Raw genomic sequence first — 21966 nt, forward strand, 5'->3', positions numbered from 1 at the left:
ATTTTAATGCCTGAAATGGGTGAAAATAGAAGCTTCTGAGTAGGAGAAAAACTCTGTAAAAATGTCAATTTTGGTCACATTGAGGCTTTAAAAAGTAGTTATTCAACATGAGGCACAATCCAAATGACATTTTGATCCAATTTTTCTACAGTCGAAAAAATCAATTTTCTGATGAAAAACGATGACCCGTGACCTGTCAAACTTTCTCCAGATGTTAAAAAATAATAAATTTGTAATATTAATTTTTTTGACTGTAAATGACTATTGCATGTGAATTATCACTTTTGGAACAAAAATAAGTGTGTTTAGAGTCATTTTAATGCCTGAAATTGGTGAAAATAGAAGCTTCTGAGTAGGAGAAAAAGTCTGTAAAATGTCAATTTTGGTCACATTGAGGCTTTAAAAAGTAGTTATTCAACATGAGGCACAATCCAAATGACATTTTGATTCCATTTTTCTACAGTCGAAAAAAATCTATTTTCTGATGAAAAACGATGACCCGTGACCTGTCGAATTTTCTCCAGATGGTCAAAAATGGTAATTTTTTAATATTGAATTTTTTGACTGTAAATGACTATTGCATGTGAATTGTCACTTTTGGAATAAACATAAGTGTGTTTAGAGTCATTTTAATGCCTGAAATTGGTGAGAATAGAAGCTTCTGAGTAGGAGAAAAAGTCGGTAAAAATGTCAATTTTGGTCACATTGAGGCTTAAAAAAGTAGTTATTCAACATGAGGCACAATCCAAATGACATTTTGAATTATTTTTCTACAGTCCAAAAAATCTATTTTCTGATGAAAAACGATGACCCGTGACCTGTCGAATTTTCTCCAGATGGTCAAAAATGGTCATTTGTTAATATTGTATTTTTTGACTGTAAATGACTATTGCATGTGAATTATCACTTTTGGAACAAAAATAAGTGTGTTTAGAGTCATTTTAATGCCTGAAATTGGTCAAAATTGAAGCTTCTGAGTAGGAGAAAAAGTCTGTAAAAATGTCAATTTTGGTCACATTGAGGCTTTAAAAAGTAGTTATTCAACATGAGGCACAATCCAAATGACATTTTGATTCAATTTTTCTACAGTCGAAAAAATCAATTTTCTGATGAAAAACGATGACCCGTGACCTGTCAAACTTTCTACAGATGGTCAAAAATAATAAATTTGTAATATTTAATTTTTTGACTGTAAATGACTATTGCATGTGAATTGTCACTTTTGGAAGAAAAATAAGTGTGTTTAGAGTCATTTTAATGCCTGAAATTGGTGAAAATAGAAGCTTCTGAGTAGGAGAAAAAGTCTGTAAAAATGTCAATTTTGGTCACATTGAGGCTTTAAAAAGTAGTTATTCAACATGAGGCACAATCCAAATGACATTTTGATTCAATTTTTCTACAGTCGAAAAAATCAATTTTCTGATGAAAAACGATGACCCGTGACCTCTCAAATTTTCTACAGATGGCCAAAAATATTAAATTTGTAATATTTATTTTTTTGACTGTAAATGACTATTGCATGTGAATTGTCACTTTTGGAATAAAAATAAGTGTGTTTAGAGTCATTTTAATGCCTGAAATTGGTGAAAATAGAAGCTTCTGAGTAGGAGAAAAACTCTGTAAAAATGTCAATTTTGGTCACATTGAGGCTTTAAAAATTAGTTATTTAACACGAGGCACAATCCAAATGACATTTTGAATTAATTTTTCTACAGTCCAAAAAAATCAATTTTCTGATGAAAAATGATGACCCGTGACCTGTCGAATTTTCTCCAGATGGTCAAAAATGGAAATTTTTTAATATTGAATTTTTTGACTGTAAATGACTATTGCATGTGAATTGTCACTTTTGGAATAAAAATAAGTGTGTTTAGAGTCATTTTAATGCCTGAAATTGGTGCGAATAGAAGCTTCAGAGTAGGAGAAAAAGTCGGTAAAAATGTCAATTTTGGTCACATTGAGGCTTTAAAAAGTAGTTATTCAACATGAGGCACAATCCAAATGACATCATTTTGATTCAATTTTTCTACAGTCGAAAAAATCAATTTTCTGATGAAAAACGATGACCCGTGACCTGTCAAACTTTCTCCAGATGTTAAAAAATAATAAATTTGTAATATTAAATTTTTTGACTGTAAATGACTATTGCATGTGAATTATCACTTTTGGAACAAAAATAAGTGTGTTTAGAGTCATTTTAATGCCTGAAATTGGTGAAAATAGAGGCTTCTGAGTAGGAGAAAAAGTCTGTAAAATGTCAATTTTGGTCACATTGAGGCTTTAAAAAGTAGTTATTCAACATGAGGCACAATCCAAATGACATTTTGATTCAATTTTTCTACAGTCGAAAAAAATCTATTTTCTGATGAAAAACGATGACCCGTGACCTGTCGAATTTTCTCCAGATGGTCAAAAATGGTAATTTTTTAATATTGAATTTTTTGACTGTAAATGACTATTGCATGTGAATTGTCACTTTTGGAATAAAAATAAGTGTGTTTAGAGTCATTTTAATGCCTGAAATTGGTGAGAATAGAAGCTTCTGAGTAGGAGAAAAAGTCGGTAAAAATGTCAATTTTGGTCACATTGAGGCTTAAAAAAGTAGTTATTCAACATGAGGCACAATCCAAATGACATTTTGAATTAATTTTTCTACAGTCCAAAAAATCAATTTTCTGATGAAAAACGATGACCCGTGACCTGTCGAATTTTCTCCAGATGGTCAAAAATGTTCATTTTTTAATATTGTATTTTTTGACTGTAAATGACTATTGCATGTGAATTATCACTTTTGGAACTAAAATAAGTGTGTTTAGAGTCATTTTAATGCCTGAAATTGGTGAAAATAGAGGCTTCTGAGTAGGAGAAAAAGTCTGTAAAAATGTCAATTTTGGTCACATTGAGGCTTTAAAAAGTAGTTATTCAACATGAGGCACAATCCAAATGACATTTTGAATCAATTTTTCTACAGTCCAAAAAAATCAATTTTCTGATGAAAAATGATGACCCGTGACCTGTCGAATTTTCTCCAGATGGTCAAAAATGGAAATTTTTTAATATTGAATTTTTTGACTGTAAATGATTATTGCATGTGAATTGTCACTTTTGGAATAAAAATAAGTGTGTTTAGAGTCATTTTAATGCCTGCAATTGGTGAGAATAGAAGCTTCTGAGTAGGAGAAAAAGTCAGTAAAAATGTCAATTTTGGTCACATTGAGGCTTTAAAAAGTAGTTATTCAACATGAGGCACAATCCAAATGACATTTTGATTCAATTTTTCTACAGTCGAAAAAATCAATTTTCTGATGAAAAACGATGACCCGTGACCTGTCGAATTTTCTCCAGATGGTCAAAAATGGTAAATTTTTAATATTGAATTTTTTGACTGTAAATGACTATTGCATGTGAATTATCACTTTTGGAACAAAAATAAGTGTGTTTAGAGTCATTTTAATGCCTGAAATTGGTGAAAATAGAAGCTTCTGAGTAGGAGAAAAAGTCTGTAAAAATGTCAATTTTGGTCACATTGAGGCTTTAAAAAGTGATTATTCAACAAGAGGCACAATCCAAATGACATTTTGATTCAATTTTTCTACAGTCGAAAAAATCAATTTTCTGATGAAAAACGATGACCCGTGACCTGTCAAACTTTCTACAGATGGTCAAAAATAATACATTTGTAATATTTAATTTTTTGACTGTAAATGACTATTGCATGTGAATTGTCACTTTTGGAAGAAAAATAAGTGTGTTTAGAGTCATTTTAATGCCTGAAATTGGTGAAAATAGAGGCTTCTGAGTAGGAGAAAAAGTCTGTAAAAATGTCAATTTTGGTCACATTGAGGCTTTAAAAAGTGATTAATCAACAAGAGGCACAATCCAAATGACATTTTGGTTCAATTTTTCTACAGTCGAAAAAATCAATTTTCTGATGAAAAACGATGACCCGTGACCTGTCAAACTTTCTCCAGATGGTCAAAAATATTAAATTTGTAATATTAAATTTTTTGACTGTAAATGACTATTGCATGTGAATTGTCACTTTTGGAAGAAAAATAAGTGTGTTTAGAGTCATTTTAATGCCTGAAATTGGTGAAAATAGAGGCTTCTGAGTAGGAGAAAAAGTCTGTAAAAATGTCAATTTTGGTCACATTGAGGCTTTAAAAAGTAATTATTCAACAAGAGGCACAATCCAAATGACATTTTGATTCAATTTTTCTACAGTCGAAAAAATCAATTTTCTGATGAAAAACGATGACCCGTGACCTGTCAAACTTTCTACAGATGGTCAAAAATAATAAATTTGTAATATTTAATTTTTTGACTGTAAATGACTATTGCATGTGAATTGTCACGTTTGGAAGAAAAATAAGTGTGTTTAGAGTCATTTTAATGCCTGAAATTGGTGAAAATAGAAGCTTCTGAGTAGGAGAAAAACTCTGTAAAAATGTCAATTTTGGTCACATTGAGGCTTTAAAAAGTAGTTCTTCAACATGAGGCACAATCCAAATGACATTTTGATTCAATTTTTCTACAGTCGAAAAAATCAATTTTCTGATGAAAAACGATGACCCGTGACCTGTCAAACTTTCTCCAGATGTTAAAAAATAATAAATTTGTAATATTTAATTTTTTGACTGTAAATGACTATTGCATGTGAATTATCACTTTTGGAACTGAAATAAGTGTGTTTAGAGTCATTTTAATGCCTGAAATTGGTGAAAATAGAGGCTTCTGAGTAGGAGAAAAAGTCTGTAAAAATGTCAATTTTGGTCACATTGAGGCTTTAAAAAGTGATTAATCAACAAGAGGCACAATCCAAATGACATTTTGATTCAATTTTTCTACAGTCGAAAAAATCAATTTTCTGATGAAAAACGATGACCCGTGACCTGTCAAACTTTCTACAGATGGTCAAAAATAATAAATTTGTAATATTAAATTTTTTGACTGTAAATGACTATTGCATGTGAATTGTCACTTTTGGAAGAAAAATAAGTGTGTTTAGAGTCATTTTAATGCCTGAAATTGGTGAAAATAGAAGCTTCTGAGTAGGAGAAAAACTCTGTAAAAATGTCAATTTTGGTCAGATTGAGGCTTTAAAAAGTAGTTATTCAACATGAGGCACAATACAAATGACATTTTGATTCAATTTTTCTACAGTCAAAAAAATCAATTTCCTGATGAAAAACGATGACCCGTGACCTGCAAACTTTCTACAGATGGTCAAAAATAATAAATTTGTAATATTTAAGTTTTTTGACTGTAAATGACTATTGCATGTGAACTGTCACTTTTGGAATAAAAATAAGTGTGTTTAGAGTAATTTTAATGCCTGAAATTGGTGAAAATAGAAGCTTCTGAGTAGGAGAAAAAGTCTGTAAAAATGTCAATTTTGGTCACATTGAGGCTTTAAAAAGTAGTTATTCAACATGAGGCACAATCCAAATGACATTTTGATTGAATTTTTCTACAGTCGAAAAAATCAATTTTCTGATGAAAAACGATGACCCGTGACCTCTCAAATTTTCAACAGATGGCCAAAAATAATAAATTTGTAACATTTATTTTTTTGACTGTAAATGACTATTGCATGTGAATTGTCACTTTTGGAATAAAAATAAGTGTGTTTAGAGTCATTTTAATGCCTGAAATTGGTGAAAATAGAAGCTTCTGAGTAGGAGAAAAAGTCGGTAAAAATGTCAATTTTGGTCACATTGAGGCTTTAAAAAGTAGTTATTCAACATGAGGCACAATCCAAATGACATTTTGATTCAATTTTTCTACAGTCGAAAAAATCAATTTTCTGATGAAAAACGATGACCCGTGACCTGTCGAATTTTCTCCAGATGGTCAAAAATGGTAAATTTTTAATATTGAATTTTTTGACTGTAAATGACTATTGCATGTGAATTATCACTTTTGGAACAAAAATAAGTGTATTTAGAGTCATTTTAATGCCTGAAATTGGTCAAAATAGAAGCTTCTGAGTAGGAGAAAAACTCTGTAAAAATGTCAATTTTGGTCACATTGAGGCTTTAAAAAGTAGTTATTCAACAGGAGGCACAATCCAAATGACATTTTGATTCAATTTTTCTACAGTCGAAAAAATCAATTTTCTGATGAAAACTATGACCCGTGACCTGTCAAGCTTTCTACAGGTGGTCAAAAATAATAAATTTGTAATATTTAATTTTTTGACTGTAAATGACTATTGCATGTGAATTATCACATTTGGAACAAAAATAAGTGTGTTTAGAGTCATTTTAATGCCTGAAATGGGTGAAAATAGAAGCTTCTGAGTAGGAGAAAAACTCTGTAAAAATGTCAATTTTGGTCACATTGAGGCTTTAAAAAGTAGTTATTCAACATGAGGCACAATCCAAATGACATTTTGATCCAATTTTTCTACAGTCGAAAAAATCAATTTTCTGATGAAAAACGATGACCCGTGACCTGTCAAACTTTCTCCAGATGTTAAAAAATAATAAATTTGTAATATTAATTTTTTTGACTGTAAATGACTATTGCATGTGAATTATCACTTTTGGAACAAAAATAAGTGTGTTTAGAGTCATTTTAATGCCTGAAATTGGTGAAAATAGAAGCTTCTGAGTAGGAGAAAAAGTCTGTAAAATGTCAATTTTGGTCACATTGAGGCTTTAAAAAGTAGTTATTCAACATGAGGCACAATCCAAATGACATTTTGATTCAATTTTTCTACAGTCGAAAAAAATCTATTTTCTGATGAAAAACGATGACCCGTGACCTGTCGAATTTTCTCCAGATGGTCAAAAATGGTAATTTTTTAATATTGAATTTTTTGACTGTAAATGACTATTGCATGTGAATTGTCACTTTTGGAATAAACATAAGTGTGTTTAGAGTCATTTTAATGCCTGAAATTGGTGAGAATAGAAGCTTCTGAGTAGGAGAAAAAGTCGGTAAAAATGTCAATTTTGGTCACATTGAGGCTTAAAAAAGTAGTTATTCAACATGAGGCACAATCCAAATGACATTTTGAATTATTTTTCTACAGTCCAAAAAATCTATTTTCTGATGAAAAACGATGACCCGTGACCTGTCGAATTTTCTCCAGATGGTCAAAAATGGTCATTTGTTAATATTGTATTTTTTGACTGTAAATGACTATTGCATGTGAATTATCACTTTTGGAACAACAATAAGTGTGTTTAGAGTCATTTTAATGCCTGAAATTGGTCAAAATTGAAGCTTCTGAGTAGGAGAAAAAGTCTGTAAAAATGTCAATTTTGGTCACATTGAGGCTTTAAAAAGTAGTTATTCAACATGAGGCACAATCCAAATGACATTTTGATTCAATTTTTCTACAGTCGAAAAAATCAATTTTCTGATGAAAAACGATGACCCGTGACCTGTCAAACTTTCTACAGATGGTCAAAAATAATAAATTTGTAATATTTAATTTTTTGACTGTAAATGACTATTGCATGTGAATTGTCACTTTTGGAAGAAAAATAAGTGTGTTTAGAGTCATTTTAATGCCTGAAATTGGTGAAAATAGAAGCTTCTGAGTAGGAGAAAAAGTCTGTAAAAATGTCAATTTTGGTCACATTGAGGCTTTAAAAAGTAGTTATTCAACATGAGGCACAATCCAAATGACATTTTGATTCAATTTTTCTACAGTCGAAAAAATCAATTTTCTGATGAAAAACGATGACCCGTGACCTCTCAAATTTTCTACAGATGGCCAAAAATATTAAATTTGTAATATTTATTTTTTTGACTGTAAATGACTATTGCATGTGAATTGTCACTTTTGGAATAAAAATAAGTGTGTTTAGAGTCATTTTAATGCCTGAAATTGGTGAAAATAGAAGCTTCTGAGTAGGAGAAAACGTCTGTAAAAATGTCAATTTTGGTCACATTGAGGCTTTAAAAATTAGTTATTTAACACGAGGCACAATCCAAATGACATTTTGAATTAATTTTTCTACAGTCCAAAAAAATCAATTTTCTGATGAAAAATGATGACCCGTGACCTGTCGAATTTTCTCCAGATGGTCAAAAATGGAAATTTTTTAATATTGAATTTTTTGACTGTAAATGACTATTGCATGTGAATTGTCACTTTTGGAATAAAAATAAGTGTGTTTAGAGTCATTTTAATGCCTGAAATTGGTGCGAATAGAAGCTTCAGAGTAGGAGAAAAAGTCGGTAAAAATGTCAATTTTGGTCACATTGAGGCTTTAAAAAGTAGTTATTCAACATGAGGCACAATCCAAATGACATCATTTTGATTCAATTTTTCTACAGTCGAAAAAATCAATTTTCTGATGAAAAACGATGACCCGTGACCTGTCAAACTTTCTCCAGATGTTAAAAAATAATAAATTTGTAATATTAAATTTTTTGACTGTAAATGACTATTGCATGTGAATTATCACTTTTGGAACAAAAATAAGTGTGTTTAGAGTCATTTTAATGCCTGAAATTGGTGAAAATAGAGGCTTCTGAGTAGGAGAAAAAGTCTGTAAAATGTCAATTTTGGTCACATTGAGGCTTTAAAAAGTAGTTATTCAACATGAGGCACAATCCAAATGACATTTTGATTCAATTTTTCTACAGTCGAAAAAAATCTATTTTCTGATGAAAAACGATGACCCGTGACCTGTCGAATTTTCTCCAGATGGTCAGAAATGGTAATTTTTTAATATTGAATTTTTTGACTGTAAATGACTATTGCATGTGAATTGTCACTTTTGGAATAAAAATAAGTGTGTTTAGAGTCATTTTAATGCCTGAAATTGGTGAGAATAGAAGCTTCTGAGTAGGAGAAAAAGTCGGTAAAAATGTCAATTTTGGTCACATTGAGGCTTAAAAAAGTAGTTATTCAACATGAGGCACAATCCAAATGACATTTTGAATTAATTTTTCTACAGTCCAAAAAATCAATTTTCTGATGAAAAACGATGACCCGTGACCTGTCGAATTTTCTCCAGATGGTCAAAAATGTTCATTTTTTAATATTGTATTTTTTGACTGTAAATGACTATTGCATGTGAATTATCACTTTTGGAACTAAAATAAGTGTGTTTAGAGTCATTTTAATGCCTGAAATTGGTGAAAATAGAGGCTTCTGAGTAGGAGAAAAAGTCTGTAAAAATGTCAATTTTGGTCACATTGAGGCTTTAAAAAGTAGTTATTCAACATGAGGCACAATCCAAATGACATTTTGAATCAATTTTTCTACAGTCCAAAAAAATCAATTTTCTGATGAAAAATGATGACCCGTGACCTGTCGAATTTTCTCCAGATGGTCAAAAATGGAAATTTTTTAATATTGAATTTTTTGACTGTAAATGATTATTGCATGTGAATTGTCACTTTTGGAATAAAAATAAGTGTGTTTAGAGTCATTTTAATGCCTGAAATTGGTGAGAATAGAAGCTTCTGAGTAGGAGAAAAAGTCGGTAAAAATGTCAATTTTGGTCACATTGAGGCTTTAAAAAGTAGTTATTCAACATGAGGCACAATCCAAATGACATTTTGATTCAATTTTTCTACAGTCGAAAAAATCAATTTTCTGATGAAAAACGATGACCCGTGACCTGTCGAATTTTCTCCAGATGGTCAAAAATGGTAAATTTTTAATATTGAATTTTTGGACTGTAAATGACTATTGCATGTGAATTATCACTTTTGGAACAAAAATAAGTGTGTTTAGAGTCATTTTAATGCCTGAAATTGGTGAAAATAGAAGCTTCTGAGTAGGAGAAAAAGTCTGTAAAAATGTCAATTTTGGTCACATTGAGGCTTTAAAAAGTGATTATTCAACAAGAGGCACAATCCAAATGACATTTTGATTCAATTTTTCTACAGTCGAAAAAATCAATTTTCTGATGAAAAACGATGACCCGTGACCTGTCAAACTTTCTACAGATGGTCAAAAATAATACATTTGTAATATTTAATTTTTTGACTGTAAATGACTATTGCATGTGAATTGTCACTTTTGGAAGAAAAATAAGTGTGTTTAGAGTCATTTTAATGCCTGAAATTGGTGAAAATAGAAGCTTCTGAGTAGGAGAAAAACTCTGTAAAAATGTCAATTTTGGTCACATTGAGGCTTTAAAAAGTAGTTATTCAACATGAGGCACAATCCAAATGACATTTTGATTCAATTTTTCTACCGTCGAAAAAATCAATTTTCTGATGAAAAACGATGACCTGCAAACTTTCTACAGATGGTCAAAAATAATAAATTTGTAATATTTAATTTTTTGACTGTAAATGACTATTGCATGTGAATTATCACTTTTGGAACTAAAATAAGTGTGTTTAGAGTCATTTTAATGCCTGAAATTGGTGAAAATAGAAGCTTCTGAGTAGGAGAAAAAGTCTGTAAAAATGTCAATTTTGGTCACATTGAGGCTTTACAAAGTGATTATTCAACAACAGGCACAATCCAAATGACATTTTGAATCAATTTTTCTACAGTCCAAAAAATCAATTTTCTGATGAAAAATGATGACCCGTGACCTGTCAAACTTTCTCCAGATGGTCAAAAATAATAAATTTGTAATATTAAATTTTTTGACTGTAAATGACTATTGCATGTGAATTATCACTTTTGGAAATAAAATAAGTGTGTTTAGAGTCATTTTAATGCCTGAAATTGGTCAAAATAGAAGCTTCTAAGTAGGAGAAAAAGTCTGTAAAAAATGTCAATTTTGGTCGCATTGAGGCTTTAAAAAGTAGTTATTTAACACGAGGCACAATCCAAATGACATTTTGAATTAATTTTTCTACAGTCCAAAAAATCAATTTTCTGATGAAAAATTAAGACTCGTGACCTGTCGAATTTTCTACAGATGGTCAAAAATAATAAATTTGTAATATTTAATTTTTTTACTGTAAATGACTATTGCATGTGAGTTGTCACTTTTGGAATAAAAATAAGTGTGTTTAGAGTCATTTTAATGCCTGAAATTGGTGAAAATAGAGGCTTCTGAGTAGGAGAAAAAGTCTGTAAAAATGTCAATTTTGGTCACATTGAGGCTTTAAAAAGTAGTTATTCAACATGAGGCACAATCCAAATGACATTTTGAATCAATTTTTCTACAGTCCAAAAAATCAATTTTCTGATGAAAAACGATGACCCGTGACCTGTCAAACTTTCTCCAGATGGTCAAAAATAATAAATTTGTAATATTAAATTTTTTGACTGTAATTGACTATTGCATGTGAATTATCACTTTTGGAACTAAAATAAGTGTGTTTAGAGTCATTTTAATGCCTGAAATTGGTGAAAATAGAAGCTTCTGAGTAGGAGAAAAAGTCTGTAAAAATGTCAATTTTGGTCACATTGAGGCTTTAAAAAGTAATTATTCAACAAGAGGCACAATCCAAATGACATTTTGATTCAATTTTTCTACAGTCGAAAAAATCAATTTTCTGATGAAAAACGATGACCCGTGACCTGTCAAACTTTCTTCAGATGTTAAAAAATAATAAATTTGTAATATTTAATTTTTTGACTGTAAATGACTATTGCATGTGAATTATCACTTTTGGAACTGAAATAAGTGTGTTTAGAGTCATTTTAATGCCTGAAATTGGTGAAAATAGAAGCTTCTGAGTAGGAGAAAAACTCTGTAAAAATGTCAATTTTGGTCACATTGAGGCTTTAAAAAGTAGTTATTCAACATGAGGCACAATCCAAATGACATTTTGATTCAATTTTTCTACAGTCGAAAAAATCAATTTTCTGATGAAAAACGATGACCCGTGACCTGTCAAACTTTCTCCAGATGGTCAAAAATATTAAATTTGTAATATTAAATTTTTTGACTGTAAATGACTATTGCATGTGAATTGTCACTTTTGGAAGAAAAATAAGTGTGTTTAGAGTCATTTTAATGCCTGAAATTGGTGAAAATAGAGGCTTCTGAGTAGGAGAAAAAGTCTGTAAAAATGTCAATTTTGGTCACATTGAGGCTTTAAAAAGTGATTAATCAACAAGAGGCACAATCCAAATGACATTTTGATTCAATTTTTCTACAGTCGAAAAAATCAATTTTCTGATGAAAAACGATGACCCGTGACCTGTCAAACTTTCTACAGATGGTCAAAAATAATAAATTTGTAATATTTAATTTTTTGACTGTAAATGACTATTGCATGTGAATTGTCACTTTTGGGAGAAAAATAAGTGTGTTTAGAGTCATTTTAATGCCTGAAATTGGTGAAAATAGAAGCTTCTGAGTAGGAGAAAAACTCTGTAAAAATGTCAATTTTGGTCAGATTGAGGCTTTAAAAAGTAGTTATTCAACATGAGGCACAATACAAATGACATTTTGATTCAATTTTTCTACAGTCAAAAAAATCAATTTTCTGATGAAAAACGATGACCCGTGACCTGCAAACTTTCTACAGATGGTCAAAAATAATAAATTTGTAATATTTAAGTTTTTTGACTGTAAATGACTATTGCATGTGAACTGTCACTTTTGGAATAAAAATAAGTGTGTTTAGAGTCATTTTAATGCCGAAATTGGTGAAAATAGAAGCTTCTGAGTAGGAGAAAAAGTCTGTAAAAATGTCAATTTTGGTCACATTGAGGCTTTAAAAAGTAGTTATTCAACATGAGGCACAATCCAAATGACATTTTGATTCAATTTTTCTACAGTCGAAAAAATCAATTTTCTGATGAAAAACGATGACCCGTGACCTCTCAAATTTTCTACAGATGGCCAAAAATAATAAATTTGTAACATTTATTTTTTTGACTGTAAATGACTATTGCATGTGAATTGTCACTTTTGGAATAAAAATAAGTGTGTTTAGAGTCATTTTAATGCCTGAAATTGGTGAAAATAGAAGCTTCTGAGTAGGAGAAAATATCTGTAAAAATGTCAATTTTGGTCACTTTGAGGCTTTAAAAATTAGTTATTTAACACGAGGCACAATCCAAATGACATTTTGAATTAATTTTTCTACAGTCCAAAAAAATCAATTTTCTGATGAAAAATGATGACCCGTGACCTGTCGAATTTTCTCCAGATGGTCAAAAATGGAAATTTTTTAATATTGAATTTTTTGACTGTAAATGATTATTGCATGTGAATTGTCACTTTTGGAATAAAAATAAGTGTGTTTAGAGTCATTTTAATGCCTGAAATTGGTGAGAATAGAAGCTTCTGAGTAGGAGAAAAAGTCGGTAAAAATGTCAATTTTGGTCACATTGAGGCTTTAAAAAGTAGTTATTCAACATGAGGCACAATCCAAATGACATTTTGATTCAATTTTTCTACAGTCGAAAAAATCAATTTTCTGATGAAAAACGATGACCCGTGACCTGTCAAACTTTCTCCAGATGTTAAAAAATAATAAATTTGTAATATTAAATTTTTTGACTGTAAATGACTATTGCATGTGAATTATCACTTTTGGAACAAAAATAAGTGTGTTTAGAGTCATTTTAATGCCTGAAATTGGTGAAAATAGAAGCTTCTGAGTAGGAGAAAAAGTCTGTAAAATGTCAATTTTGGTCACATTGAGGCTTTAAAAAGTAGTTATTCAACATGAGGCACAATCCAAATGACATTTTGATTCAATTTTTCTACAGTCGAAAAAAATCTATTTTCTGATGAAAAACGATGACCCGTGACCTGTCGAATTTTCTCCAGATGGTCAAAAATGGTAATTTTTTAATATTGAATTTTTTGACTGTAAATGACTATTGCATGTGAATTGTCACTTTTGGAATAAAAATAAGTGTGTTTAGAGTCATTTTAATGCCTGAAATTGGTGAGAATAGAAGCTTCTGAGTAGGAGAAAAAGTCGGTAAAAATGTCAATTTTGGTCACATTGAGGCTTAAAAAAGTAGTTATTCAACATGAGGCACAATCCAAATAACATTTTGAATTAATTTTTCTACAGTCCAAAAAATCTATTTTCTGATGAAAAACGATGACCCGTGATCTGTCGAATTTTCTCCAGATGGTCAAAAATGGTCATTTGTTAATATTGTATTTTTTGACTGTAAATGACTATTGCATGTGAATTATCACTTTTGGAACAAAAATAAGTGTGTTTAGAGTCATTTTAATGCCTGAAATTGGTCAAAATTGAAGCTTCTGAGTAGGAGAAAAAGTCTGTAAAAATGTCAATTTTGGTCACATTGAGGCTTTAAAAAGTAGTTATTCAACATGAGGCACAATCCAAATGACATTTTGATTCAATTTTTCTACAGTCGAAAAAATCAATTTTCTGATGAAAAACGATGACCCGTGACCTCTCAAATTTTCTACAGATGGCCAAAAATATTAAATTTGTAATATTTATTTTTTTGACTGTAAATGACTATTGCATGTGAATTGTCACTTTTGGAATAAAAATAAGTGTGTTTAGAGTCATTTTAATGCCTGAAATTGGTGAAAATAGAAGCTTCTGAGTAGGAGAAAACGTCTGTAAAAATGTCAATTTTGGTCACATTGAGGCTTTAAAAATTAGTTATTTAACACGAGGCACAATCCAAATGACATTTTGAATTAATTTTTCTACAGTCCAAAAAAATCAATTTTCTGATGAAAAACGATGACCCGTGACCTGTCAAACTTTCTCCAGATGTTAAAAAAAAATAAATTTGTAATATTACATTTTTTGACTGTAAATGACTATTGCATGTGAATTATCACTTTTGGAACAAAAATAAGTGTGTTTAGAGTCATTTTAATGCCTGAAATTGGTGAAAATAGAGGCTTCTGAGTAGGAGAAAAAGTCTGTAAAATGTCAATTTTGGTCACATTGAGGCTTTAAAAAGTAGTTATTCAACATGAGGCACAATCCAAATGACATTTTGATTCAATTTTTCTACAGTCGAAAAAAATCTATTTTCTGATGAAAAACGATGACCCGTGACCTGTCGAATTTTCTCCAGATGGTCAAAAATGGTAATTTTTTAATATTGAATTTTTTGACTGTAAATGACTATTGCATGTGAATTGTCACTTTTGGAATAAAAATAAGTGTGTTTAGAGTCATTTTAATGCCTGAAATTGGTGAGAATAGAAGCTTCTGAGTAGGAGAAAAAGTCGGTAAAAATGTCAATTTTGGTCACATTGAGGCTTAAAAAAGTAGTTATTCAACATGAGGCACAATCCACATGACATTTTGAATTAATTTTTCTACAGTCCAAAAAATCAATTTTCTGATGAAAAACGATGACCCGTGACCTGTCGAATTTTCTCCAGATGGTCAAAAATGTTCATTTTTTAATATTGTATTTTTTGACTGTAAATGACTATTGCATGTGAATTATCACTTTTGGAACAAAAATAAGTGTGTTTAGAGTCATTTTAATGCCTGAAATTGGTCAAAATAGAAGCTTCTGAGTAGGAGAAAATCTCTGTAAAAATGTCAATTTTGTTCACATTGAGGCTTTAAAAAGTAGTTATTCAACATGAGGCACAATCCAAATGACATTTTGATTCAATTTTTCTACCGTCGAAAAAATCAATTTTCTGATGAAAAACGATGACCTGCAAACTTTCTACAGATGGTCAAAAATAATAAATTTGTAATATTTAATTTTTTGACTGTAAATGACTATTGCATGTGAATTATCACTTTTGGAACTAAAATAAGTGTGTTTAGAGTCATTTTAATGCCTGAAATTGGTGAAAATAGAAGCTTCTGAGTAGGAGAAAAAGTCTGTAAAAATGTCAATTTTGGTCACATTGAGGCTTTAAAAAGTGATTATTCAACAAGAGGCACAATCCAAATGACATTTTGATTCAATTTTTCTACAGTCGAAAAAATCAATTTTCTGATGAAAAACGATGACCCGTGACCTGTCAAACTTTCTACAGATGGTCAAAAATAATAAATTTGTAATATTTAATTTTTTGACTGTAAATGACTATTGCATGTGAATTGTCACTTTTGGAAGAAAAATAAGTGTGTTTAGAGTCATTTTAATGCCTGAAATTGGTGAAAATAGAAGCTTCTGAGTAGGAGAAAAACTGTAAAAATGTCAATTTTGGTCACATTGAGGCTTTAAAAAGTAGTTATTCAACATGAGGCACAATCCAAATGACATTTTGATTCAATTTTTCTACAGTCGAAAAAATCAATTTTCTGATGAAAAACGATGACCCGTGACCTGTCAAATTTTCTACAGATGGTCAAAAACTAATACATTTGTAATATTTATTTTTTTGACTGTAAATGACTATTGCATGTGAATTGTCACTTTTGGAATAAAAATAAGTGTGTTTAGAGTCATTTTAATGCCTGAAATTGGTGAAAATAGAAGCTTCTGAGTAGGAGAAAACGTCTGTAAAAATGTCAATTTTGGTCACATTGAGGCTTTAAAAATTAGTTATTCAACATGAGGCACAATCCAAATGACATTTTGATTCAATTTTTCTACAGTCGAAAAAATCAATTTTCTGATAAAAAATTATGACCCGTGACCTGTCAAGCTTTCTACAGGTGGTCAAAAATAAGAAATTTGTAATATTTAATTTTTTGACTGTAAATGACTATTGCATGTGCATTATCACTTTTGGATCAAAAATAAGTGTGTTTAGAGTCATTTTAATGCCTGAAATGGGTGAAAATAGAAACTTCTGAGTAGGAGAAAAACTCTGTAAAAATGTCAATTTTGATCACATTGAGGCTTTAAAAAGTAGTTATTCAACATGAGGCACAATCCAAATGACATTTTGATTCAATTTTTCTACAGTCGAAAAAATCAATTTTCTGACGAAAAACGATGACCCGTGACCTGTCAAACTTTCTCCAGATGGTCAAAAATAATAAATTTGTAATATTAAATTTTTTAACTTTAAATGACTATTGCATGTGAATTATCACTTTTGGAACAAAAATAGGTGTGTTTAGAGTCATTTTAATGCCTGAAATTGGTGAAAATAGAAGCTTCTGAGTAGGAGAAAAAGTCTGTAAAAATGTCAATTTTGGTCACATTGAGGCTTTAAAAAGTAGTTATTCAACATGAGGCACAATCCAAATGACATTTTGATTCAATTTTTCTACAGTCGAAAAAAATCTATTTTCTGATGAAAAACGATGACCCGTGACCTGTCGAATTTTCTCCAGATGGTCAAAAATTGTAATTTTTTAATATTGAATTTTTTGACTGTAAATGACTATTGTATGTGACTTATCACTTTTGGAACAAAAATAAGTGTGTTTAGAGTCATTTTAATGCCTGAAATTGGTCAAAATAGAAGCTTCTAAGTAGGAGAAAAAGTCTGTAAAAATGTCAATTTTGGTCAAATTGAGGCTTTAAAAAGTAGTTATTGAACATGAGGCACAATCCAAATGACATTTTGATTCAATTTTTCTACAGTCGAAAAAATCAATTTTCTGATGAAAAACGATGACCCGTGACCTGTCAAACTTTCTCCAGATGTTAAAAAATAATAAATTTGTAATATTTTCATTTTGTGACTGTAAATGACTATTGCATGTGAATTATCACTTTTGGAACTGAAATAAGTGTGTTTAGAGTCATTTTAATGCCTGAAATTGGTGAAAATAGAAGCTTCTGAGTAGGAGAAAAACTCTGTAAAAATGTCAATTTTGGTCACATTGAGGCTTTAAAAAGTAGTTATTCAACATGAGGCACAATCCAAATGACATTTTGATTCAATTTTTCTACAGTCGAAAAAATCAATTTTCTGACGAAAAACGATGACCCGTGACCTGTCAAACTTTCTCCAGATGGTCAAAAATAATACATTTGTAATATTAAATTTTTTGACTTTAAATGACTATTGCATGTGAATTATCACTTTTGGAACAAAAATAAGTGTGTTTAGAGTTATTTTAATGCCTGAAATTGGTGAAAATAAAAGCTTCTGAGTAGGAGAAAAAGTCTGTAAAAATGTCAATTTTGGTCACATTGAGGCTTTAAAAAGTAGTTATTCAACATGAGGCACAATCCAAATGACATTTTGATTCAATTTTTCTACAGTCAAAAAAATCAATTTTCTGATGAAAATCGATGACCCGTGACCTGTCAAATTTTCTACAGATGGTCAAAAATAATAAATTTGTAATATTTAGTTTTTTGACTGTAAATGACTATTGCATGTGAATTGTCACTTTTGGAATAAAAATAAGTGTGTTTAGAGTCATTTTAATGCCTGAAATTGGTGAAAATAGAAGCTTCTGAATAGGAGAAAACGTCTGTAAAAATGTCAATTTTGGTCACATTGAGGCTTTAAAAATTAGTTATTTAACACGAGGCACAATCCAAATGACATTTTGAATTAATTTTTCTACAGTCCAAAAAAATCAATTTTCTGATGAAAAATGATGACCCGTGACCAGTTGAATTTTCTCCAGATGGTCAAAAATGGTAATTTTTTAATATTGAATTTTTTGACTGTAAATGACTATTGCATGTGAATTGTCACTTTTGGAATAAAAATAAGTGTGTTTAGAGTCATTTTAATGCCTGAAATTGGTGAGAATTGAATCTTCTGAGTAGGAGAAAAAGTCGGTAAAAATGTCAATTTTGGTCACATTGAGGCTTTAAAAAGTAGTTATTCAACATGAGGCACAATCCAAATGACATTTTGATTCAATTTTTCTACAGTCGAAAAAATCAATTTTCTGATGAAAAACAATGACCCCGTGACCTGTCGAATTTTCTCCAGATGGTCAAAAATGGTAAATTTTTAATATTGAATTTTTAGACTGTAAATGACTATTGCATGTGAATTATCACTTTTGGAACACAAATAAGTGTGTTTAGAGTCATTTTAATGCCTGAAATTGGTCAAAATAGAAGCTTCTGAGTAGGAGAAAATCTCTGTAAAAATGTCAATTTTGGTCACATTGAGGCTTTAAAAAGTAGTTATTCAACATGAGGCACAATCCAAATGACATTTTGATTCAATTTTTCTACCGTCGAAAAAATCAATTTTCTGATGAAAAACGATGACCTGCAAACTTTCTACAGATGGTCAAAAATAATAAATTTGTAATATTTAATTTTTTGACTGTAAATGACTATTGCATGTGAATTATCACTTTTGGAACTAAAATAAGTGTGTTTAGAGTCATTTTAATGCCTGAAATTGGTGAAAATAGAAGCTTCTGAGTAGGAGAAAAAGTCTGTAAAAATGTCAATTTTGGTCACATTGAGGCTTTAAAAAGTGATTATTCAACAAGAGGCACAATCCAAATGACATTTTGATTCAATTTTTCTACAGTCGAAAAAATCAATTTTCTGATGAAAAACGATGACCCGTGACCTGTCAAACTTTCTACAGATGGTCAAAAATAATAAATTTGTAATATTTAATTTTTTGACTGTAAATGACTATTGCATGTGAATTGTCACTTTTGGAAGAAAAATAAGTGTGTTTAGAGTCATTTTAATGCCTGAAATTGGTGAAAATAGAAGCTTCTGAGTAGGAGAAAAACTGTAAAAATGTCAATTTTGGTCACATTGAGGCTTTAAAAAGTAGTTATTCAACATGAGGCACAATCCAAATGACATTTTGATTCAATTTTTCTACAGTCGAAAAAATCAATTTTCTGATGAAAAACGATGACCCGTGACCTGTCAAATTTTCTACAGATGGTCAAAAATAATAAATTTGTAATATTTATTTTTTTGACTGTAAATGACTATTGCATGTGAATTGTCACTTTTGGAATAAAAATAAGTGTGTTTAGAGTCATTTTAATGCCTGAAATTGGTGAAAATAGAAGCTTCTGAGTAGGAGAAAACGTCTGTAAAAATGTCAATTTTGGTCACATTGAGGCTTTAAAAATTAGTTATTCAACATGAGCCACAATCCAAATGACATTTTGATTCAATTTTTTTACAGTCGAAAAAATCAATTTTCTGATAAAAAATTATGACCCGTGACCTGTCAAGCTTTCTACAGGTGGTCAAAAATAAGAAATTTGTAATATTAAATTTTTTGACTTTAAATGACTATTGCATGTGAATTATCACTTTTGGAACAAAAATAAGTGTGTTTAGAGTCATTTTAATGCCTGACATTGGTGAAAATAGAAGCTTCTGAGTAGGAGAAAAAGTCTGTAAAAATGTCAATTTTGGTCACATTGAGGCTTTAAAAAGTAGTTATTCAACATGAGGCACAATCCAAATGACATTTTGATTCAATTTTTCTACAGTCCAAAAAATCAATTTTCTGATGAAAAATTAAGACCCGTGACCTGTCGAATTTTCTACAGATGGTCAAAAATAATAAATTTGTAATATTTAATTTTTTGACTGTAAATGACTATTGCATGTGAATTGTCACTTTTGGAAGAAAAATAAGTGTGTTTAGAGTCATTTTAATGCCTGAAATTGGTGAAAATAGAGGCTTCTGAGTAGGAGAAAAACTCTGTAAAAATGTCAATTTTGGTCACATTGAGGCTTTAAAAAGTAGTTATTCAACATGAGGCACAATCCAAATGACATTTTGATTCAATTTTTCTACAGTCAAAAAAATCAATTTTCTGATGAAAAACGATGACCCGTGACCTGTCAAACTTTCTCCAGATGGTCAAAAATAATAAATTTGTAATATTAAATTTTTTGACTGTAAATGACTATTGCATGTGAATTATCACTTTTGGAACTAAAATAAGTGTGTTTAGAGTCATTTTAATGCCTGAAATTGGTCAAAATAGAAGCTTCTAAGTAGGAGAAAAAGTCTGTAAAAAATGTCAATTTTGGTCGCATTGAGGCTTTAAAAAGTAGTTATTTAACACGAGGCACAATCCAAATGACATTTTGAATTAATTTTTCTACAGTCCAAAAAATCAATTTTCTGATGAAAAATTAAGACCCGTGACCTGTCGAATTTTCTACAGATGGTCAAAAATAATAAATTTGTAATATTTAATTTTTTGACTGTAAATGACTATTGCATGTGAATTGTCACTTTTGGAACAAAAATAAGTGTGTTTAGAGTCATTTTAATGCCTGAAATTGGTAAAAATAGAAGCTTCTAAGTAGGAGAAAAAGTCTGTAAAAATGTCAATTTTGGTCACATTGAGGCTTTATAAAGTAGGTATTCAACATGAGGCACAATCCAAATGACATTTTGATTCAATTTTTCTACCGTCGAAAAAAAATCAATTTTCTGATGAAAAATGATGACCCGTGACCTGCAAACTTTCTACAGATGGTCAAAAATAATAAATTTGTAATATTTAATTTTTTGACTGTAAATGACTATTGCATGTGAATTATCACTTTTGGAACTAAAATAAGTGTGTTTAGAGTCATTTTAATGCCTGAAATTGGTGAAAATAGAAGCTTCTGAGTAGGAGAAAAAGTCTGTAAAAATGTCAATTTTGGTCACATTGAGGCTTTAAAAAGTGATTATTCAACAAGAGGCACAATCCAAATGACATTTTGATTCAATTTTTCTACAGTCGAAAAAAATCTATTTTCTGATGAAAAACGATGACCCGTGACCTGTCGAATTTTCTCCAGATGGTCAAAAATTGTAATTTTTTAATATTGAATTTTTTGACTGTAAATGACTATTGTATGTGACTTATCACTTTTGGAACAAAAATAAGTGTGTTTAGAGTCATTTTAATGCCTGAAATTGGTCAAAATAGAAGCTTCTAAGTAGGAGAAAAAGTCTGTAAAAATGTCAATTTTGGTCACATTGAGGCTTTAAAAAGTAGTTATTCAACATGAGGCACAATCCAAAGGACATTTTGATTCAATTTTTCTACAGTCGAAAAAATCAATTTTCTGATGAAAAACGATGACCCGTGACCTGTCAAACTTTCTCCAGATGTTAAAAAATAATAAATTTGTAATATTTAATTTTTTGACTGTAAATGACTATTGCATGTGAATTATCACTTTTGGAACTGAAATAAGTGTGTTTAGAGTCATTTTAATGCCTGAAATTGGTGAAAATAGAAGCTTCTGAGTAGGAGAAAAAGTCTGTAAAAATGTCA

Source organism: Triturus cristatus, chromosome 8 (genome assembly GCF_964204655.1).
Source record: "Triturus cristatus chromosome 8, aTriCri1.1, whole genome shotgun sequence".
Lineage (NCBI taxonomy): Eukaryota > Metazoa > Chordata > Amphibia > Caudata > Salamandridae > Triturus > Triturus cristatus.